This window comes from Ranitomeya variabilis, chromosome 6, assembly GCF_051348905.1.
Source record: "Ranitomeya variabilis isolate aRanVar5 chromosome 6, aRanVar5.hap1, whole genome shotgun sequence".
NCBI classification, from domain to species: domain Eukaryota; kingdom Metazoa; phylum Chordata; class Amphibia; order Anura; family Dendrobatidae; genus Ranitomeya; species Ranitomeya variabilis.
This window is the reverse complement of record NC_135237.1, coordinates 452,255,557-452,281,179: the sequence shown is the minus strand read 5'-3', so window position 1 is coordinate 452,281,179 and position 25,623 is coordinate 452,255,557.

The window sequence follows — 25,623 nt, the reverse complement described above, 5'->3', positions numbered from 1 at the left end:
CAGAAATTACTTTAAGACTCATGTGTCAACTCATGACACCGGAGTGGTAATTTCGGCCCACAAGAGCTTCCAGCTACAGAAACATAACATAACTGTGAACTGGAACAAAAATGCAAACAAACTTAGGACTAAGAGTCCAACTTAGCTGATAGTAGTCTAGAAGCAGGAACATGCAACAGAAAGGCTCTGGTTACATTGATGGCCGGCACTAGAATAACTGAGCAGCAAGGCTAAATAAGATACTCCCACATCCTGATGGAAACAGGTGAACAGAGAAAGTGAAGCACACAAGTCCAGTACCACCAGCGACCACCGGGGGAGCCCAAAAACCAAATTCACAACAGTACCCCCCCTCAAGGAGGGGGCACCGAACCCTCACAAGAACCACCAGGGCGATCAGGATGAGCCCTATGAAAGGCACGGACCAAATCAGAGGCATGAACATCAGAGGCTGTCACCCAAGAATTATCCTCCTGACCGTAGCCCTTCCACTTGACCAGATACTGAAGTTTCCGTCTGGAAACACGGGAGTCCAAGATCTTCTCCACAACGTACTCCAATTCACCCTCAACCAACACCGGAGCGGGAGGCTCAACGGAAGGCACAACCGGTACCTCATACCTGCGCAATAATGACCGATGGAAGACATTATGGATAGAAAAAGATGCCGGGAGGTCCATTCGAAAGGACACAGGGTTAAGAATCTCCAAAATCTTATACGGGCCGATGAACCGAGGCTTAAACTTAGGAGAAGAAACCCTCATAGGGACAAAACGAGAAGACAACCACACCAAGTCCCCAACACGAAGACGAGGACCAACACGACGACGGCGGTTAGCAAAATGCCGAGTCTTCTCCTGGGACAACTCCAAATTGTCCACCACCTGTCCCCAAATCCGATGCAACCTATCCACCACAGTATCCACTCCCGGACAATCCGAAGACTCCACCTGACCAGAAGAAAAGCGAGGATGAAACCCCGAATTGCAAAAGAAAGGAGAAACCAAAGTGGCAGAACTAGCCCGATTATTGAGGGCAAACTCCGCCAACGGCAAAAAGGCAACCCAGTCATCCTGATCCGCAGACACAAAACACCTCAAATAAGTCTCCAAGGTCTGATTAGTTCGCTCAGTCTGGCCATTAGTCTGAGGATGGAACGCAGACGAAAAAGACAAATCAATGCCCATCCTAGCACAGAACGCCCGCCAAAATCTAGACACGAACTGGGTCCCCCTGTCAGAAACGATATTCTCCGGAATACCATGTGTCATGATCTCCATGGCCAGAGAACTAGCATAAGCCTCTATAGGAACAAGCTCTTGGAAGATGTAACTATACTGACCATGAACTAAACCTACCGCATCATCTAGAAGTAGCCAGGTAGCATGTCCTACTTTTTATCCCTATATGCCCAGCGCCGGCCGGAGAACTAAATAATGCTAGCAGAGGGAAATATAAGACCTGACTCACCTCTAGAGAAATGCCCAAAAAGGAGACAGAGGCCCCCCACATATATTGGCGGTGATATGAGATGAAACAACAAACGCAGCAGGAAAATAGTTTTAGCAAATTTGAGGTCCGCTTTCTAGATAGCAGAAGACAGAAAGCATACTTTCATGGTCAGTAGAAAACCCTAACAAAACACATCCAGAAATTACTTTAGGACTCTGGCATTAACTCATAATACCAGAGTGGCAATTCCTGATCAACAAGAGCTTTCCAGACACAGTAACGAAACTGCAGCTGTGAACTGGAACCAAAATACAAAAACAAAACATGGACGAATGTCCAACTTATCTAGTAGATGTCTGGGAGCAGGAACAAGCACAGAGAGGCTTCTGATAACATTGTTGACCGGCAAGCATCTAACAGAGAAGCCAGGTTATATAGCGACACCCAGATCTAATCAGAACAGGTGAACAGGGAAGATGATGTCACAAGTTCAATTCCACCAGTAGCCACCGGGGGAGCCCAGAATCCAAATTCACAACAGTACCCCCCCCTCAAGGAGGGGGCACCGAACCCTCACCAGAACCACCAGGGCGATCAGGATGGGCCCTATGAAAGGCACGAACCAGATCAGAGGCATGAACATCAGATGCAGTGACCCAAGAATTATCCTCCTGGCCATATCCCTTCCACTTGACCAGATACTGGAGTCTCCGTCTGGAAACACGGGAGTCTAGGATTTTTTCCACAACGTACTCCAACTCACCCTCAACCAACACCGGAGCAGGAGGCTCAACGGAAGGCACAACCGGTGCCTCATACCTGCGCAATAACGACCGATGAAAAACGTTATGAATAGAAAAGGATGCAGGGAGGTCCAAACGGAAGGAAACAGGGTTAAGAATCTCCAATATTTTATACGGACCGATGAACCGAGGCTTAAACTTAGGAGATGAGACCCTCATAGGGACAAAACGAGAAGACAACCACACCAAATCTCCAACACAAAGCCGAGGACCAACACGACGGTGACGGTTGGCAAAAAGCTGAGTCTTCTCCTGGGACAACTTTAAATTGTCCATCACCTGCCCCCAGATATGATGCAATCTCTCCACCACCGCATCCACTCCAGGACAATCCGAGGATTCCATCTGACCGGAGGAAAATCGAGGATGGAACCCCGAATTACAGAAAAACGGGGAAACCAAGGTGGCAGAGCTGGCCCGATTATTGAGGGCGAACTCCGCCAATGGCAAAAAAGCAACCCAATCATCCTGGTCAGCAGACACAAAACACCTCAGATATGTCTCCAGGGTCTGATTAGTCCGCTCGGTCTGGCCATTAGTCTGAGGGTGAAAAGCAGACGAAAAAGACAAATCTATGCCCATCCTAGCACAAAATGCCCGCCAAAATCTAGACACAAATTGGGTTCCTCTGTCAGAAACGATATTCTCAGGAATACCATGCAAACGAACAACATTTTGAAAAAACAGGGGCACCAACTCGGAAGAAGAAGGCAATTTGGGCAGGGGAACCAAATGAACCATCTTAGAAAAACGGTCACACACCACCCAGATGACAGACATCTTCTGAGAAACAGGCAGATCTGAAATAAAATCCATCGAGATGTGTGTCCAAGGCCTCTTAGGAATAGGCAAGGGCAACAATAATCCACTAGCCCGAGAACAACAAGGCTTGGCCCGAGCACAAACGTCACAAGACTGCACAAAGCCTCGCACATCTCGTGACAGGGAAGGCCACCAGAAGGATCTTGCCACCAAATCCCTGGTACCAAAAATTCCAGGATGACCTGCCAACGCAGAAGAATGCACCTCAGAGATGACTTTACTGGTCCAATCATCAGGAACAAACAGCCTATCAGGCGGACAACGATCCGGTCTATCCGCCTGAAACTCCTGCAAGGCCCGCCGCAGGTCTGGAGAAACGGCTGACAAGATAACTCCCTCCTTAAGAATACCTGTGGGGTCAGAGTTGCCAGGTGAATCAGGCTCAAAACTCCTAGAAAGGGCATCCGCCTTAACATTCTTAGAACCTGGTAGGTACGATACCACAAAATTAAACCGAGAAAAAAATAATGACCAGCGCGCCTGTCTAGGATTCAGGCGCCTGGCGGTCTCAAGATAAATCAAATTTTTGTGGTCAGTCAATACCACCACCTGATGTCTGGCCCCCTCGAGCCAATGGCGCCACTCCTCAAACGCCCACTTCATGGCCAAAAGCTCCCGATTCCCAACATCATAATTCCGCTCAGCGGGCGAAAATTTACGGGAAAAGAAGGCACAAGGCCTCATCACGGCGCAGTCAGAACTTTTCTGCGACAACACTGCCCCAGCTCCGATCTCAGAAGCGTCGACCTCAACCTGAAAAGGAAGAGTCACATCAGGCTGACGCAACACAGGGGCAGAAGAAAAACAGCGCTTAAGCTCCTGAAAGGCCTCCACAGCATCAGGGGACCAATTAGCAACATCAGCACCCTGTCTAGTCAAATCGGTCAATGGCTTAACGACATCCGAAAAACCAGAAATAAATCGACGATAAAAGTTGGCAAAGCCCAAAAATTTCTGAAGACTTTTAAGAGAAGAGGGCTGCGTCCAATCACAAATAGCTTGAACCTTGACAGGATCCATCTCAATGGAAGAGGGAGAAAAAATATATCCCAAAAAGGAAATTCTCTGAACCCCAAAAACGCACTTAGAACCCTTGACACACAGAGAATTAGACCGCAAAACCTGAAAAACCCTCTTAACTTGCCGGACATGAGAGTCCCAGTCATCCGAAAAAATCAGAATATCATCCAGATACACTATCATAAATTTATCCAAAAAATCGCGGAAAATATCATGCATAAAGGACTGGAAGACTGAAGGGGCATTAGAAAGACCAAAAGGCATCACCAAATACTCAAAGTGGCCCTCGGGCGTATTAAATGCGGTTTTCCACTCATCCCCCTGCCTGATCCGCACCAAATTATACGCCCCACGGAGATCTATCTTAGAGAACCACTTGGCCCCCTTTATGCGAGCAAACAAATCAGTCAGCAACGGCAATGGGTATTGATATTTAACCGTGATTTTATTCAAAAGCCGATAATCAATACATGGTCTCAAAGAGCCGTCTTTTTTTGACACAAAGAAAAAACCGGCTCCTAAGGGAGATGACGATGGACGAATATGTCCCTTTTCCAAGGACTCCTTTATATATTCTCGCATGGCAGTATGTTCAGGCACAGACAGATTAAATAAACGACCCTTTGGGTATTTACTACCCGGAATTAAATCTATAGCACAATCGCACTCACGGTGCGGAGGTAGTGAACCAAGCTTGGGTTCTTCAAAGACGTCACGATAGTCAGACAGGAACTCAGGGATTTCAGAGGGGATAGATGATGAAATGGACACCAAAGGTACGTCCCCATGAGTCCCCTTACATCCCCAGCTCAACACAGACATAGCTCTCCAGTCAAGGACTGGGTTGTGAGACTGCAGCCATGGCAATCCCAGCACCAAATCCTCATGTAGATTATACAGCACTAGAAAACGAATAGTCTCCTGGTGATCCGGATTAATACACATAGTCACTTGTGTCCAGTATTGTGGTTTATTATTAGCCAATGGGGTGGAGTCAATCCCCTTCAGAGGAATAAGAGTTTCCAAAGGCTCTAAATCATACCCACAACGATTGGCAAAGGACCAATCCATAAGACTCAAAGCGGCGCCAGAGTCGATATAGGCGTCAGTAGTAATAGATGACAAAGAGCAAATCAGGGTCACAGACAAAATAAATTTAGACTGTAAAGTGCCAATGGAAACGGATTTATCAAGCTTTTTAGTACGCTTAGAGCATGCTGATATAACATGAGTAGAATCCCCACAATAGAAACACAACCCATTTTTCCGTCTAAAATTCTGCCGCTCGCTTCTGGACAGAATTCTATCACACTGCATGCTTTCTGGCGTCTTCTCAGTGGACACCGCCAGATGGTGCACTGGTTTGCGCTCCCGCAGACGCCTATCGATCTGAATGGCCATTGTCATGGACTCATTCAGACCCGCAGGCACAGGGAACCCCACCATAACATCCTTAATGGCATCAGAGAGACCCTCTCTGAAAGTAGCCGCCAAGGCACACTCATTCCACTGAGTAAGCACAGACCATTTACGGAATCTTTGGCAGTAAATTTCAGCTTCATCTTGCCCCTGCGATAGGGACATCAAAGTTTTTTCTGCCTGAAGTTCCAAATGAGGTTCCTCATACAGCAAGCCCAAGGCCAAAAAAAACGCATCCACATTGCGCAACGCAGGATCCCCTGGTGCCAATGCAAAAGCCCAGTCTTGAGGGTCGCCGCGGAGCAAGGAAATCACAATCCCAACCTGCTGTGCAGGGTCTCCAGCAGAACGAGATTTCAGGGACAAAAATAGCTTACAATTATTTCTAAAATTCTGAAAGCTAGATCTATTCCCTGAGAAGAATTCCGGCAAAGGAATTCTCGGCTCAGATACCGGAGCATGAATAATAAAATCTTGCAAATTTTGTACTTTCGTGGTGAGATTATTCAAACCTGCAGTTACACTCTGAAGATCCATTATTAACAGGTGAACACAAAGCCATTCAAAGATTATAAGGAGAGAGAAAAAAAAGAAAGACTGCAGCATAGACAGACTGGCAAGTGATCCAATTAAGAGCACAGAGAAGAGAAAAAAAAAAACAAAAAAAAACTCTCAGCAGACTTCTTATTTCTCTCCTTTCTCAGCCAAGGATTTTAACCCTTTAGTTGGCCGGTCAAACTGTCATGATCTCCATGGCCAGAGAACTAGCATAAGCCTCTATAGGAACAAGCTCTTGGAAGATGTAACTATACTGACCATGAACTAAACCTACCGCATCATCTAGAAGTAGCCAGGTAGCATGTCCTACTTTTTATCCCTATATGCCCAGCGCCGGCCGGAGAACTAAATAATGCTAGCAGAGGGAAATATAAGACCTGACTCACCTCTAGAGAAATGCCCAAAAAGGAGACAGAGGCCCCCCACATATATTGGCGGTGATATGAGATGAAACAACAAACGCAGCAGGAAAATAGTTTTAGCAAATTTGAGGTCCGCTTTCTAGATAGCAGAAGACAGAAAGCATACTTTCATGGTCAGTAGAAAACCCTAACAAAACACATCCAGAAATTACTTTAGGACTCTGGCATTAACTCATAATACCAGAGTGGCAATTCCTGATCAACAAGAGCTTTCCAGACACAGTAACGAAACTGCAGCTGTGAACTGGAACCAAAATACAAAAACAAAACATGGACGAATGTCCAACTTATCTAGTAGATGTCTGGGAGCAGGAACAAGCACAGAGAGGCTTCTGATAACATTGTTGACCGGCAAGCATCTAACAGAGAAGCCAGGTTATATAGCGACACCCAGATCTAATCAGAACAGGTGAACAGGGAAGATGATGTCACAAGTTCAATTCCACCAGTAGCCACCGGGGGAGCCCAGAATCCAAATTCACAACAACCATGCAAGCGAACCACATTTTGAAAAAACAGAGGAACCAACTCGGAAGAGGACGGCAACTTAGGCAAGGGCACCAAATGAACCATCTTTGAAAAACGGTCACACACCACCCAGATGACAGACATTTTCTGAGAAACAGGGAGATCAGAAATAAAATCCATAGAGATGTGAGTCCAAGGCCTCTTAGGAATAGGCAAAGATAACAACAATCCGCTAGCCCGAGAACAACAAGGTTTGGCCCGAGCACAAACATCACAAGACTGCACAAAAACTCGTACATCTCGAGACAGAGAAGGCCACCAGAAGGACCTAGCACCAAATCCCTGGTACCAAAGATCCCGGGATGACCTGCCAACGCAGAAGAATGAACCTCCGAGATGACTCTACTGGTCCAATCATCAGGAACAAACAGTCTACCAGGCGGGCAACGATCAGGTCTATCCGCCTGAAACTCCTGCAAAGCCCGTCGCAGGTCTGGGGAAACAGCAGATAATATCACCCCATCCTTAAGGATACCTGTAGGTTCAGAATCACCAGGGAAATCAGGCTCAAAACTCCTAGAAAGGGCATCCGCCTTCACATTCTTAGAACCTGGTAAGTATGAGACCACAAAATTAAACCGAGAGAAAAACAACGACCAGCGCGCCTGTCTAGGATTCAGGCGCCTGGCAGACTCAAGATAAATCAAATTCTTGTGATCGGTCAATACCACCACCTGATGTCTAGCCCCCTCAAGCCAATGACGCCACTCCTCAAAAGCCCACTTCATAGCCAAAAGCTCCCGATTACCAATATCATAATTTCGCTCGGCGGGCGAAAATTTTCGAGAAAAGAACGCACAAGGTCTCATCACGGAGCAATCGGAACTTTTCTGCGACAAGACCGCCCCAGCTCCGATCTCGGAAGCATCGACCTCAACCTGAAAAGGAAGAGTAACATCAGGCTGACGCAACACAGGGGCGGAAGAAAAGCGGCGCTTAAGCTCCCGAAAGGTCTCCACAGCAGCAGGGGACCAATCAGCAACATCAGCACCCTTTTTGGTCAAATCAGTCAAAGGTTTAGCAACATCAGAAAAACCAGTTATAAATCGACGATAAAAATTAGCAAAGCCCAAAAATTTCTGAAGGCTCTTAAGCGAAGAAGGTTGCGTCCAATCACAAATAGCCCGAACCTTGACAGGATCCATCTCAATGGAAGAGGGGGAAAAAATGTACCCCAAAAAAGAAATCTTTTGAACCCCAAAAATACACTTAGAACCCTTCACACACAAGGAATTAGCCCGCAAAACCTGAAAAACCCTCCTGACCTGTTGGACATGAGAATCCCAGTCATCCGAAAAAATCAAAATATCATCCAGATACACGATCATGAATTTATCCAAATATTCCCGGAAAATGTCATGCATAAAGGACTGAAAGACTGAAGGGGCATTTGAAAGACCAAAAGGCATTACTAAATACTCAAAATGGCCCTCGGGCGTATTAAATGCGGTTTTCCACTTATCCCCCTGCTTAATTCGCACCAAATTATACGCCCCACGGAGATCAATCTTAGAGAACCACTTAGCCCCTTTTATTCGAGCAAACAAATCAGTCAGCAGTGGCAGAGGATACTGATATCTGACTGTAATTTTATTCAAGAGTCGATAATCAATACACGGCCTCAAAGAGCCATCTTTTTTAGATACAAAGAAAAAACCGGCTCCTAAGGGAGATGAAGAAGGACGAATATGTCCCTTTTCCAGGGACTCCTTAATATATTCTCGCATAGCAGCATGTTCAGGTACAGATAGATTAAATAAACGACCCTTTGGAAATTTACTGCCCGGAATCAGATCTATGGTACAATCGCAATCTCTGTGAGGAGGTAGTGAACTAAGCTTAGGCTCCTCAAAAACATCACGATAATCAGATAAAAATTCCGGAATCTCAGAGGAAATAGATGACGAAATGGAAACCAAAGGTACGTCCCCATGAGCCCCCTGACATCCCCAGCTTAACACAGACATTGCTTTCCAGTCAAGAACTGGGTTATGAGATTGTAACCATGGCAATCCGAGCACCAAAACATCATGTAGATTGTACAACACAAGGAAGCGAATCGTCTCCTGATGGTCTGGATTCATACGCATAGTCACTTGTGTCCAGTATTGTGGTTTATTACTAGCCAATGGTGTAGAGTCAATACCCTTCAGGGGTATAGGAACTTCCAGAGGCTCTAGATCAAACCCACAGCGCCTGGCAAAGGACCAATCCATGAGACTCAAAGCGGCGCCAGAGTCGACATAGGCATCCGCGGTAATTGACGATAATGAACAAATCAAGGTCACAGACAAAATAAACTTAGACTGTAAAGTGCCAATTGAAATAGACTTATCAACCTTTTTTGTACGTTTAGAGCATGCTGATATAACATGAGTTGAATCACCACAATAGAAGCACAACCCATTTTTTCGCCTAAAATTCTGCCGTTCGCTTCTGGACAGAATTCTATCACATTGCATATTTTCTGGAGCCTTCTCAGAAGACACCGCCAAATGGTGCACAGGTTTGCGCTCCTGCAAATGCCGATCAATCTGAATAGCCATTGTCATGGACTCATTCAGACCTGTAGGTGCAGGGAACCCCACCATAACATCTTTAATGGCATCAGAGAGACCCTCTCTGAAATTCGCCGCCAGGGCGCACTCATTCCACTGAGTAAGCACAGACCATTTACGAAATTTTTGGCAGTATATTTCAGCTTCATCTTGCCCTTGAGATAGGGCCATCAAGGTTTTTTCAGCCTGAATCTCTAAATTAGGTTCCTCATAAAGCAACCCCAAAGCCAGAAAAAACGCATCCACATTGAGCAACGCAGGATCCCCGGGTGCCAATGCAAATGCCCAGTCTTGAGGGTCACCCCGCAGCAAGGAAATTACTATCCTAACCTGCTGTGCGGGATCTCCAGCGGAGCGAGATCTCAGGGAAAGAAATAATTTACAATTATATTTGAAATTCAGGAAACGAGATCTATCCCCGGAGAAAAATTCTGGTATAGGAATTCTAGGTTCAGATATTGGAGCATGAATAACAAAATCCTGTAAATTTTGAACCTTCGTAGCAAGATTATTCAAACCTGTAGCCAAACTCTGAGGATCCATTTTAATCAGGTGAGATCAGAGCCATTCAAGGATTAGAAGGAGAGAGAGAGGCAAAGGCTGCAATTAGAGCAGAAATGCAACTGAGTAAACTATAGAGTAAGCTCAGAAGGAAAAAAAAAAAAAAAAAAAATCTGCAGACTTCTTTTTCTCTCCTTTCTTCTGCCAACGGTTTTAACCCTTGGCCGGCCATACTGTCATGGTTCCCAATGGCAAGGGAACGTTAGAGAACTTAAATAACAGACTAGCTCTTGGGTGATGGAATCTCGAGCTGACCGTGAGCTAAACCTACCACACAACTAACAGTGGCCGGGTGACGTACCTATGTTTTATCCCTAGACGCCCAGCGCCAGCCGGAGAACTAACTAACTAACCCTAATAGAGGAAAAAACAGACCTGGCTTACCTCTAGGGAAATTCCCCCAAAAAGGAGACAGAAGCCCCCCACATATATTGACGGTGAGTTCAGAGGAAAAGACATACGCAGTATGAAGGTAGGTTCAGCAAAGCGAGGTCCGCTTACTAGATAGTAAGAAGATACAATAGGGAACTTCACGGTCAGCTGAAAACCCTATTAAAATACCATCCAGAAATTACTTTAAGACTCATGTGTCAACTCATGACACCTGAGTGGTAATTTCGGCCCACAAGAGCTTCCAGCTACAGAAACATAACATAACTGTGAACTGGAACAAAAATGCAAACAAACTTAGGACTAAGAGTCCAACTTAGCTGATAGTAGTCTAGAAGCAGGAACATGCAACAGAAAGGCTCTGGTTACATTGATGGCCGGCACTAGAATAACTGAGCAGCAAGGCTAAATAGGATACTCCCACATCCTGATGGAAACAGGTGAACAGAGAAAGTGAAGCACACAAGTCCAGTACCACCAGCGACCACCGGGGGAGCCCAAAAACCAAATTCACAACAGGTCTGTGATCGCTTTTCCAAGATGGTCCATTTGGTGCCCTTGCCTAAGTTGCCTTCCACTTCTGATCTGGTTCCTTTGTTCTTTCAGAATGTGGTTCGCTTGCATGGCATTCCTGAGAATATCGTGTCTGACAGAGGATCCCAGTTTGTGTCCAGATTCTGGCGATCTTTTTGTGCTAAGATGGGCATTGATTTGTCGTTTTCATCTGCCTTTCATCCTCAGACTAATGGCCAAACGGAGCGAACCAATCAGACGCTGGAGGCTTATTTGAGATGTTTTGTTTCTGCGGATCAGGATGATTGGGTGACCTTCTTGCCATTGGCTGAGTTTGCCCTCAATAATCGGGCTAGTTCCGCTACTTTGGTTTCGCCATTTTTCTGCAACTCTGGTTTTCATCCTCATTTTTCCTCGGGTCATGTTGAACCTTCTGACTGTCCTGGGGTGGATTCCGTGGTGGATAGGTTGCAGCGGATTTGGAATCATGTGGTGGACAACTTGAAGTTGTCACAGGAGAAGGCTCAGCGTTTTGCCAACCGCCTCCGCGGTGTGGGTCCCCGACTTCGTGTTGGGGATTTGGTTTGGTTATCTTCTCGGTATGTCCCTCTGAAGGTTTCCTCTCCTAAGTTTAAGCCTCGCTTTATTGGTCCTTATAAAATTTTGGAAGTCCTTAATCCGGTGTCTTTTCGTTTGGATCTTCCTGTGTCATTTGCCATTCACAATGTGTTCCATAGGTCTTTGTTACGGCGGTACGTTGTGCCTGTGGTTCCTGCTGTTGACCCTCCGGCTCCGGTCTTGGTTGAGGGCGAGTTGGAGTACGTGGTGGAGAAGATCTTGGATTCTCGTCTCTCTAGACGGAGGCTTCAGTATCTGGTCAAATGGAAGGGCTATGGTCAGGAGGATAATTCCTGGGTGGTCGCCTCTGATGTTCATGCGGCCGATTTGGTGCGTGCCTTTCACGCTGCTCATCCTGATCGCCCTGGTGGTCTTGGTGAGGGTTCGGTGACCCCTCCTTAAAGGGGGGGTACTGTTGTGAACTATATTTCTTGGCTCCCTCTTGTGGTCACTAGCGGTATTACACTTGGATCATCTTTCTCCAGGTTGGTACCCACCTGGTTCGTTAGGCCTTGGGTGCTCCTATTTAGACTTCCTGGAAACTCAGTCTAGTGCCTGGAATCGATGTAGTCAGTCTATGTCTGTTTGCTCCTGACTCCTGGTCTCCTGTTCTTTGCAAGATAAGCTAAGTCCTGCTTTCTTATTTTTGTTTATTCGCTTTGCTTCTATTTTGTTCCAGCTTGTTCATAATGTGATTCCTGAAGCTCTAGGGGGCTGATATTCTCCCCCCACAACGTTAGTCGGTGCGGGGGTTCTTGGATATTCAGCGTGGTTATTTTTGTAGGGTTTTTGCTGACCGTATAAGTCTCCTTCCTATTTTCTGCTATTAATTAGTGGGCCTCTCTTTGCTAAATCTAGTTCATCCTTACGTTTGTCTTTTCTTCTTACCTCACCGTTATTATTTGTTGGGGGCTTGTATTATAACTTTGGGGTCCTTTCTCTTGAGGCAAGTGAGGTCTTATTTTCTCTGAAAGGGTTAGTTAGTTCTCCGGCTGGTGCGAGACGTCTAGAATAAACGTAGGTACGTTCCCCGGCTACTTCTAGTTGTTGTGCTAGGATTAGATATACGGTCAGCCAAGTTACCACCTCCCTATGAGCTGGTTTTTGTGTTTGCGGACTTAGCTGGTACTTTTGAGATCCTCTACCACTAGGATCACAACAGGTATGCCCCAAATCATTGTGAATGCAAAACAGAGGAAACTCCTGTGGAGTCTAACAATAACAGGGTGCAGCTGATATACTCAGAAGTGAAATAGGATAGACCCATCACTCAGTTTGTGGAGACATGTGGACACATACTTTTCCACCATGAGCCAAAAAATCATCATGATGACTGTTCTTTCTGTGCAGTGCAAGTGCAAGGATTCAATAAGCATAAGAAATGAAAATGGGAGTAACATGGAATCTGCAAGAAGGCCTGTCCCTCATTGTGAAGATGTGCCTGTACCTGTGTTTACCATAAATAACAGTCAACATGATGATTTTTTGGCTCTCTCCACACCATTGGAACACCAAATTTGAAGCTTTTTCTTTGTCCTTTGCTCCATTTTCGTAATAATTTGATACATGCTTTGCACACTATGTGTGGTGCCCAAAACTTGTCTTGGTCCCCAAGCATAACCCCAAAATAGGCAAAATACACTTTTTTTACGAAGTCTGTTATGTTTCTTCTATGTTTTGGCAGTGTGTATTCACCACAAATGTAACAGAATGAGTCTGGATCGTTAAGACAACTTCTTCTTGATGAGTTCATGCTTTTCACTGGAAAACAGACAACAACATAAAGTTAGTGCAAAAATCAAGCTATGAACAAACTTTTAGAACACTAATTAACACAAAACTATATTGAGAACTGCTCAGTTCAAGTACTAATCCAAAGAAATTAATGAGATGATGCGTCGCATTTACCAACAAGTGCTATAAATAAGATACCAAAAATCTCAAAAACTTGAGCCAATCTGGCAAAACTGATGACATATTCAGAATCAGCACCCCAAAAATACCCTAAATTTGATGAAATATCTTTGGCACCAAAAATGCTGTTGACCAGTGTTATCAGTAACTGTGTGGAGCGCATGGGGAAATGATATTTGAAGTGTTCCACAGTGGAACGCATAGGGGTGGAGCTATAGTGAGCAGTGTCTGTGTGATGCAAGTGCGTGAAATCAAGGAAGAAAAAAGAAAAATAGAAGTGAATATACACAAAATTAGAATATCATCAAAAAGTTAATTTATTTCAGTTCTTCAATACAAAAAGTGAAACTCATATATTATACAGAGTCATTACAAATAGAGTGATCTATTTAAAGTGTTTATTTTACAACATCATAAATAGATTCAGAATTCTGCAAGACTCCTGATTCGAAAGTCCTCTCTAAGGGTATTTTCTTTAAAAACTATTCTTTAATTTAATAAACTCTTTCCTAAACTGTTCCTCCATGCTTTCAAGATGTCATGTCTTGTCACCACATTCTGTTTTTCTAAAGGTTCTCCCTCCCATTCTTCCATTTTAAGCTTCCAGTCCTCAGTCCCTGTCAACCTCATGCTCCTCTGTTATTATTATTATTTATTTATATAGCACCATTAATTCCATGGTGCTGTACATGAGAAAGGGGTTACATATAGGGTTATAGATATCATTTACAGTATACATATTTACGATGACAGACTGGTAGAGAGGGGAGAGAGGACCCTGTCCTCTGTTACACCTCCCATCTCATCAATAACTATTTGCAAAGCCCAGTTTTCATGCCTATCTTTCTGTATTACTTGCTTTAATGTTTCATTCAGCTGCTCTACTCACTTTCTGATCTCTGCCCCTCCCTGGGTAATCACATTAACATGCTGTCTTGCAGGATGTCTATCAATGAACTGATCAAATGCAATAACTCTCTTACACAAAGCAGCTGTTCAGCTACTATCTTTCCCAGATGCCCTCTTCTCCTCGAATTCCCTACTTTATTTTCATTACCACTGCATACAATTTAGCCAAGTGGTTTCAACCCTGCTTTCCTATACACTCCACACCGTAGAATTACAAAGACGCTTTCACCTTGCTCTGGTATCAACAAGTGCAATTTAAGCAAAAGTTAGATATTCACACCTCTCTGTCTGGAATATTATTAATAATTTTATTTCTATAGTGCCAATATATTCTGAAGCACTTTACATTTTATAGGTGACATGTACAAGAAAAGACATTACAGAAAACAATAATCACATAAACCAACAGATACCAAGAAGAGTGAAGGCCCTCCTTTCAAGTTTACAATCTAAGAGGAAAAAGGGGAGACATGAAAGGTGGATGATAACAGTTGCTTGCATTGTATGGTCCAGCCATCTATATATATAAGAGCCATAGTGATTACTCGCTAATCCTGCCCCCTGCACAGTAGCTCCGCCACCACACATCACCACACATAATCCGGCCCCCTGCACAGTAGCTCCGCCCCCACACATCACCACAATCCCGCCCCCCCACCACAATACCACACACAATCCCGCCCCCATCACATTACCACACACAATCCCGCCCCCCACCACATTACCACACACAATCCCGCCCCCCACCACATTACCACACACAATCCCACCCCCCACCACATTACCACACACAATCCCACCCCCCACCACATTACCACACACAATCCCGCCCCCCACCACATTACCACATATAATCCCACCCCCCCACCACATTACCACACATAATCCCACCCCCCACCACAATACCACACACTATCCCGCCCCCCACCACAATACCACACACAATCCGCTCCCCACCACAATACCACACACAATTCCGCCCCCCACCACATTACCACACATAATCCTGCCCCCCACCACATTACCACAAATAATCCCGCCCCCCACCACATTACCACACATAATCCTGCCCCCATCACATTACTACACATAATCCTACCCCCCACCACATCACCACACATAATCCCGCCCCCCACCACATTACCACACATAATCCCACCCCCCACCACATCGCCACACATAATCCCGCCCCCCATCACATTACCACACATAATCCCGCCCCCACCACATTACCACACATAATCCCACCCCCCACCACATTACCACACATAATCCTGCCCCCCACCACATTACCACACATAATCCTGCCCCCCATTACATTACCACATATAATCTGGCCCCCCCACCACATTACCACACATAATCCCACCCCCACCACATTACCACACATAATCCCGCCCCCCCACCACATTACCACACATAATCCTGCCCCCCACCACATTACCACACATAATACTGCCCCCCATCACATTACCACACATAATCCTGCTCCCCACCACATTACCACACATAATCCTGCCCCCCACCACATTACCACACATAATCCCGCTCCCCACCACATTACCACACATAATCCCGCCCTCCCACCACATTACCACGCATAATCCCACCACCACCACATTACCACACAAAAGCCCGCCCCCCACCAAATTACCACACATAATCCTGCGCCCCCACCACATTACCACACATAATCCCATCCCCACCACCTTACCACACATAATCCCGCCCACCACCACATTACCATACATAATCCCGCCCCCCACCACATTACCACACATAATCCCGGCCCCAACCACCTTACCACACATAATCCCACCCCCCACCACATTACCACACATAATCCCGCCCCCCACCACATTGCCACACATAATCCCACCCCCCACCACATTACCATACATAATCCCGCCCCCCACCACATTACCACACATAATACCGCCCCCATCACATCTCCACACATAATCCCACCCCCACCACATTACCACAGATAGTCCCACCCCCTGCACAGTAGCTCCACCCCCCACCCCATCACCACACATCATCCCGCCCCACCACATTACCACACATAATCCCACCCCCCACCACTTTACCACACATAATCCCGCCCCCCCACCATGTTACCACACATAATCCCGCCCCCCACATTACCACACGAGGCTCCGTCTCCACACATTACCACACGAGGCTCCATCCCCACACAATACCACACGAGGCTCTGTCCCCACACATTACCATATGAGGCTCCGTCCTCACACATTACCACATGAGGCTGCGTCCTCACACATTACCACACGAGGCTCTGTCCCCACACATTACCACACGAATCCAGTTTGCTTTTGATTTTACACTGTGAATAAAATGTATTAGTATTATTCTGATTTTTAATTATTATTATTGTTATTAACTTCATTTTAAGTTAATTCACCACCTGCATAAGCGCTATTGAATGTTGTCATTATTTACTTTAGTTTAATCACTGGCAGCGTTAATTAGATAGCAATGAGCATGCCGAGCGTTAGCTGGCTGGAAACAGCTAGTCAATGTAATAAATAGGGTTTTCACATAATGCCGCATGAACCGGTAACCAACCAGTATGTTTAAAAGTACAGACACAGTGGGCTATTAATTGCATAAAAGCATGTGAGAACAGATGATACAAGGGTCCTAGTTTTGATTAAAATTTTATATGGACAAAACAGGGATAGTTAAATAAATATGTTGAGGCGGTAGGCCAGTCTAAAGAAATGTGTTTTTAAGGCATGCTTTAAACTATGGGTATTAGAGATTAATTGAATTGTCATGGGTAGTGGGTTCCAAAGAATTGCCATAGTCTTGGAGATGGGAGTAGGAGGTTCATATTATTGAGGATTTTAATCTTAGATCATTAGCAGAATGGAGGGCATGGGAAGGGTAACAGACTGAGAATAGGGAGGAGATATAGGGTAGTGCTGAATTGTGGAGCACAGTTGTAGGATAGAGTGATAAGTTTATATTGATCTCTGGAGTGAATGGTAACCAGTGCAACGACTGGCACAGGGTGGAGTCATCGGTGTAATGGTTGGTGAGGAATATGGTCCTGGCTGCTGCATTCAGGACAGAATGGAGAGAAGAGAGGTGAGTAAGAGGGAGACCGATTAGTAGAGCGTTACAAAAGTGCAGATGAAAATGAGTAAGAGACAGTAACAGTTTTTGCAGAGTCAACAGTAAGAAAAGGTCAAATTGTAAAAATGTTTTTGAGGTGGAAATGACTAGAGCCACAAGTGATCGGATGTAGGGAGTGAATGAAAGATCTGAATCAATTGTGACTCCAAGACAGCAAGCATGTTGCAGTGGAGTAATGGTAGAATCACACACGGAAATGGCAATGTCAGGCATAGGACAACATTGGATCATTCAGAGTTCCACAATGAACTTCTGGAGTAAGTTTGCTGCACTGAAAGTAAAGGGGCCGAATAATATTGCACGCCCCACTTTTCAGTTTTTTATTTTCCACAAAAATTTTAAATAACCAATACATTTCGCTCAACTTCAATATTGTGTTCCACTTGTTGTTGATTTTTCACCAAAAATGTACATTTGGTATCTTTATGTTTGAAGCATGATATGTGGGAAAAGGTTGAAAAGTTCCAGGGAGCCGAATACTTTCGGAAGGCACTGTAGGTTAGTGGAGAGGAGAAACACAAGGAGTTCAGTTTTTGACAAGTTCAGTTTCAGATAGAGGATGGACATGATGTTAGAGACAAAATCAAAAAGGAGCAAGTGTATGCAAACAAATTGGGATCACCACAAAATAAGAATTTATACAAAATCCAGCTTTATTCAAGAAACTCCACACAAAGACATAAAAACATATTAAAACAACCCCCTAAAAGTATGACCTGGGGTAATGGGTCCATATAGATCATTGATAGAAATTGTAACATAGCAAATAGCCACTATACAGCCGATATATACATGGAACACAGAACCAAAAATATGCAACACACGGGCATTAAATGGTGCGATGTAATAACACAGATGAAGTAATACACCCTTTACTATTCTATGTCCCACAACAAAAAATCTACAGATAGAAAAACCTAAAATACACTTAGGGGCATAGTGAGCACCGTGTGGCTGCCTAGACCCTAGTATTCAGGTCCCATATTAACTCACCCTACCTAACACCTAGGCGGTAATAGGGCTCCTAGCAGCGTTGGTTCAGTGGATATCTGGCAGGCTGTAGCGTAGCTGTGACTCACGCGTATCGACGCCCGTAGCGTCTTCCTCAAGGTCGATATCGACCCTAGGTAGGGTGAGTTAATATGGGACCTGAATACTAGGGTCTAGGCAGCCACACGGTGCTCACTATGCCCCTAAGTGTATTTTAGGTTTTTCTATCTGTAGATTTTTTGTTGTGGGACATAGAATAGTAAAGGGTGTATTACTTCATCTGTGTTATTACATCGCACCATTTAATGCCTGTGTGTTGCATATTTTTGGTTCTGTGTTCCATGTATATATCGGCTGTATAGTGGCTATTTGCTATGTTACAATTTCTATCAATGATCTATATGGACCCATTACCCCAGGTCATACTTTTAGGGGGTTGTTTTAATATGTTTTTATGTCTTTGTGTGGAGTTTCTTGAATAAAGCTGGATTTTGTATAAATTCTTATTTTGTGGTGATCCCAATTTGTTTGCATACACTTGCTCCTTTTTGATTTTACTATGTTTGGTATGCAAGTGGTGATCCCCTAGTATTTATTCTATATGCAGGTGGTGCCCACTCACTAAGTGCTTTTCTGGATGTTAGAGACAACGGTAAGACAATCGCTGGTGTTTTGTAATAATGCATGTGTGATATCAGGAGTAGAAGTGTATAATTGGGTTTCATCAGTATAGAGATGGTACTGAAAACCAAATCTATTGATTGTCTAATAGGGGCAAAATACAAGGATTACAGGAGGGGGCCTAGGACTGATCCTTGAAGAACACTGACAGTAAGGGGAAAAAGAGAGGAGGAGGAGCCAGTAAAAGATATCTTGATGGAGCGGTCAGAGAGGTAGGAGGAGAACCAGGAGAAAACAGTGTCCTTTAGGGCGATAGAGCAGAGCATGGTGAGGAGAAGCTGTTGATACTCAGTGTTGAATGCCGCATAGAGATCCAGGAGAGTCAGCTTGGATTAGTGACCATTAGCTTTATGTGCTAGTATATCATTAGAGACTTTAGTGAGGGCAGTTTCAGTAGAGTGTAAAGAGCGGAAACTGGATTGTAGAGGGTCAAGAAGGGAGTGATATGAGAGATAGGTCTATAGTTAACAGCACAATTTTGGTTAAGGGATAGTTTCTTAAGTAATGGATGTACAGTATGTTGGAATGTTTCAATGAAGAGGGAAAGATACCAGAAAAGAGAGAGAGGGGTTGAATATTTTTGTTAGGTGAGTGGTGACAGCTGGGGAAATGGACTGGAGGAGATATGAGGGAATAGGGTCACTAGTAGGGTGAGAAGATTCAAGAAGCCTGATCACTTCTTTTTCCTTGACTGGTTCAAAGACAGAGAGGGAGCTAGATGTAGTGGGAAAGGGAGGACAGTGCATGGTATCAAGGGATTGGGAGAACATTTTCTGTTGGATATAGTACATTTTTTCCTTGAAATAATTGGCCAGATCGTCAGCGCTGAGATCAGTGGTCGGGGCCTGCACTCTTGGATTGAGGTGCGATTTAAAAGTGTCAGGCTATGCGCACACGTTCAGGATTTTTAGAGCTTTTTTTAACGTTTGGCCATTTTCCGCTAAAAAACGCTTACATAAGCATCCCATCATTTTTAATGCATTCCGCATTTTTTGTGCACATGCTGTGTTTTTTTCCGCAGCGGAATCGCCTTCCGGAAAAAAGGCAGCATGTTCATTCTTTCTGCGGAATCGCAGTGATTCCGCACACATAGGAATGCATAGATCTGCTTACTTTCCGCATGGGGCTATGCCCACCATACGTCCCCCGCAGCCTTCCTGCTCTTTGCGATGCTGCCAGCAGCTCCCGTTCCTTACGAGACTGATATGTCATCTGGGGTCATTGTCGTGAGGCATTACTGGGAACGGGAGCTGCCGGGAGCATCGCGAGGAGCGGGAAGGCTGCGGGGGACGTCAGAATCACGATTTTTTATTTTTTTTATTTTTAACATTATATCTTTTTACTATTGATGCTGCATAGGCAGCATCAATAGAAAAAAGTTGGTCACACTTGCCAAACACTATGTGACCAACCTGTCAATCAGTTTTCCAAGCGATGCTACAGATTGCTTGGAACACGATAGCATTCTGCAAGCTGATTATGCTTGCAAAACGCTAGTGTTTAGCGGGAATATGCATGCCAATTCTGCATGCAATATACCCGCTGCAGGGAGTTGCAGAATTGCCATGGAAATTTCCACGGCAATTCTGCAATGTGTGCACTTAGCCTCAAAGACATAGTTACATAGTTACATAGTCACATAGTTATTAAGGTTGAAGGAAGACTTTAAGTCCATCTAGTTCAACCCATAGCCTAGCATGCCCTAACATGTTGATCCAGGGGAAGGCAAAAAAAACCCATGTGGTAAGAGTAAGCTCCATCATGGGGAAAAAAATTCCTTCCCGACCCACATACGGCAATCAGACTAGTTCCCTGGATCAACGCCTTATCAAGGAATCTAATATATATACCCTGTAATATTATACTTTTCCAGAAAGGTATCCAGTCCCCTTTTAAATTGAAGCAATGAGTCACTCATTACAACATCATACGGCAGAGAGTTCCATAGTCTCACTGCTCTTACAGTAAAGAATCCGCGTCTGTTATTGTGCTTAAACCTTCTTTCCTCCAGACGTAGAGGATGCCCCCTTGTCCCTGTCACCGGTCTATGATTAAAAAGATCAGCAGAAAGGTCTTTGTACTGTCCCCTCATATATTTATACATTAACATAAGATCACCCCTTAGTCTTCGTTTTTCCAAACTAAATAGCCCCAAGTGTAATAACCTATCTTGGTATGGCAGACCCCCCAGTCCTCTAATAACCTTGGTTGCTCTTCTCTGCACCCGCTCCAGTTCAGCTATGTCTTTCTTATACACCGCAGACCAGAACTGTGCACAGTATTCTAAGTGTGGTCGCACTAGTGACTTGTATAGAGGTAAAATTATGTTCTCCTCATGAGCATCTATGCCTCTTTTAATGCATCCCATTATTTTATTTGCCTTTGTAGCAGCTGCCTGACACTGGCCACTGAATATGAGTTTGTCATCCACCCATACACCCAGGTCTTTTTCATTGACTGTTTTGCCCAGAGTTTTAGAATTAAGCACATAGTTATACATCTTATTACTTCTACCCAAGTGCATGACCTTACATTTATCCCCATTAAAGCTCATTTGCCATTTATCAGCCCAAGCTTCTAGTTTACATAAATCAGCCTGTAATATAAAATTGTCCTCCCCTGTATTGATTACCCTGCAGAGTTTAGTGTCATCTGCAAATATTGAAATTCTACTCTGAATGCCCCCTACAAGGTCATTAATAAATATGTTAAAAAGAAGAGGGCCCAATACTGACCCCTGTGGTACCCCACTACTAACCATGACCCAGTTCGAGTGTGCTCCATTAATAACCACCCTTTGTTTCCTATCCCTGAGCCAACTCTCAACCCACTTGCACATATTTTCCCCTATCCCCATTATTCTCATTTTATGTATCAACCTTTTGTGTGGCACCGTATCAAAAGCTTTTGAAAAGTCCATATACACTACATCTACTGGGTTCCCTTGGTCCAGACCGGAACTTACCTCTTCATAGAAGCTGATCAAATTAGTCTGACATGATCGGTCCCTAGTAAACCCGTGCTGATACTGGGTCATGAGGTTATTCCTCTTCAGATACTCCAGTATAGCATCCCTTAGAATGCCCTCCAGGACTTTACCCACAGTAGAGGTTAAACTTACTGGCCTATAACTTCCGAGTTCAGTTTTGTCCCCTTTTTGAAAATTGCCACCACATTTGCTATACGCCAGTCCTGTGGTACAGACCCTGTTATTATGGACTCTTTAAAGATTAAAAATAATGGTCTATCAATGACTGCACTTAATTCCTGCAGTACTCGGGGGTGTATCCCATCCGGGCCCGGAGATTTGTCAATTTTTGGATACACATTTAGGATACTTCGATATTGAGGTAATGAGGGTGTTGAAAAAGGTTTGTTTGGAGAGGTGAAGGGCAGAGTTGTATGTTTTAAGCACAAACTTATAATGGATGAAATGTTGGGCCAGATAGGATTTTCTCCACAGATGTTTGGCGCACCTGGGTCACCGCTGTAGGAAAAGTGTTTGTAGCGTGTGCCAGAGTTGCTATCTGTTGTTCTATGTGTACGAGATGTAACTTCATCCAGGGTACTATGCAGTGTTTCAATATAATGTTTCAGTGCAGAGTCAATACATGAGAGGGAGGAGATTGGCACCAATGATGAGTGCATTCTTCATAAGTTTCGGGGTGCTAATAGCACATATATTTCTATAAGTGTGGAAAGTGGGGGTGTCCTGAGCAAGGTGACAGTTTTTGACAGAGAATGAAAGAAGGCTGTGGTCAGACAGCCATAAGCCAGGTGGCAAAGTAACCAAGGAACTGACAGGAGGGGCCGGGAGGACTATACACAACCACCACTCGAAGGGAGAAGTGGTTGTATAGTCAGACAGTGTGGACCTCAAAAGAAGGGACGATAAATTAAGGCACTTGGGGGATAACCTAAAAAGTACATTTGGTTGATCTGAGCAAACCAACACTTCTATCTAGTCTGTTGTCCACTCTTGGCGTATGAGACAAATATAGTCCACCATATAAAAGAGCAGCAGTGGTGTCTGGCTGATGGATCCGGGTTACAGTAAGAGCCAGAAGGTAAAGAGAATCAGAAAGCTAGAAGTCATGGATGAAGGAGAATGTGTTACTTGCTGGACATAAATTCCAGAGGGCACAGTTATAAGAGACAGAAGGCAAGTATGGAATATTTATGAGATTTGAGAGGTTTCTGAGTGTAGTAGGTGAGGGGTTCAACTTACTAATACAAGAAGGGTCAGGGCAGGGAGAGATATCTCCTGCAATTAGGAGAAGGAGCATAGAAAGAGTGAACAGATGGTTAAGTGATTTGTGAGAGCGTCTCTTCTGTTGTATGATGGCTCTGAATAGATCTGGGCAGTTTAGGATTGTGAAGCGAATGTGAGTGCTGTACATAGGAGACAAGAGGAGAGGAGAGAAGGGCTGATTTGGATGGAGTGCAAAGAATTTGCGCAAAGACGGTGGATGTAAGTGAACGCAGCAGCCAGGATCCAAATATACAAATACTGGCGGACACGTTGCTGGCTTAAGTCTACCAAAAGAGGTGTGTTTGCAATCCGGCCTCTATCGCTACGCTTGCCAGGTGTCTCCCTCCGTCTTTTAAACCCTCTTTGCTACCAGGCACAAAACTCTTCTTTTTCTCATGTCCTTGTAGATAACTCACATATATTTTTATAGTTCTTTGCTTTTTTGTAGTTTTCTTTTAAAAAATCGGGCAGACTTGGAGCACTCATGAGAGGTTCTCTTTCCGGCTGGCTTACTTAAAGCAATTTACACATAGCATTATGCCATTTTTCCCTTTCACTCTCTGGCTCTCTTCCACAGATTCTTCTTATTATCCTTCTAAAAGCAGCCCTCCTGGCTGACTCAACACTTTGTAAGAAAGTCCTTACTGAGAGCTGGAAGAGCCAAGAAGACACAGTATAGAATTCTACTTGAAGCAGAGGCTGAAGTTTATTCAGAGACACGCAACAGAACAGTTTACAGAAGTTAGTGAGACAAAATACGCAGGCATTCGCAGGTGTCCAGGTAAGCAAAGCAACACTGAGATATTTGGCTTCTACGGGTCCATGTCCTCAATGCGAAATGGCCATCATCCTTCCCCGCATTCCTCCTGCACCTGTCTGTCCCTGAGTGACAGGTGCTATAAATCGCATGACCTTGGTGCCATGCAGTTTTTTCTTTTTTGTGAAGTGGCATATAAACGTTTGTGCACCCTTGGTCAAAATTACTAATACTATGAACAATTAAGCAAGTTGAAGATGAAATTATCTCTGAAAGGCCTACATTTAAAGATGACACATTTCCATTGTATATTAATGGGAAAAATATTGTCATTTTTTACATTTTAAGAATTGCAAAAAGGTAAATTGGTCAAAGCAAACGTTTGGGCATCCATGGAGATTAGTGTGCTCAGATAACTTTGACCAAGGTTTCAGACCTTAATTAGCCTGTTAGGGTTATGGCTTGTTCTTCACTGAAATGGTTAGGAAAGGCCAGGTGATGCAAATTTCCAAGCTTTATAAAAACCTAGCCTCCTCTAACCTTGTGCCAAAAAACAGCTGGTATGGGTTCTTCTAAGCAGCTGTCTAGCACTCTGAAAATGGTAGAGACCCATAAAGTAGGAGAAGGCTATAAATAGATAGCAAAGAGTTTTCAAGTCTCCTTTTCCTCAGTTCAAAATGTAATTAAGAAATGGCAGTCAACAGGAACTGTAGAGGTCAAGATAAGGTCTGTAAGACAAAGCAAAATTTCAATGAGACCTGGACATAGTTCCCTATATACAATTTGAGCCCTCACATAGGCTCTTATGTACAGTATCAGCCCCCAAAAAACTCCCTATATAACTCCCTATATACAGTATGACCTCCACATAACTTCCTCATAACAGTATGAGCCCCCACATGGCAGCCTATATACTGTACAGTACAAGCCCTCACATGGCTAATATATATAGGCCCACATCCCATACACATATTAAGGGCTCATTCCCACTTGTGATGAAATCGGACAAATACAATCTGATTAAAAATTGGATTGCATTTGGACCAATGTTATTCTGTCATTGTGCGTTCATCTACGATTTTTTTTCCAGCTTGGATCGGATCATGATCGGACTGGAAAAAAATCGCAGCGTGCTGCAATTGTTATTGGGATTCAGATTGCATTCGGCAATAGAAGTACATTTTTACACACCAATGTCTTTTGAAAAGTCAAGTCATAGGAATTCATTGCGAGACACTGATCAGCGGTAGCAGACGCTGCTCAGTGTCTCTGCTGGATGGCAGGCTGTATAGTT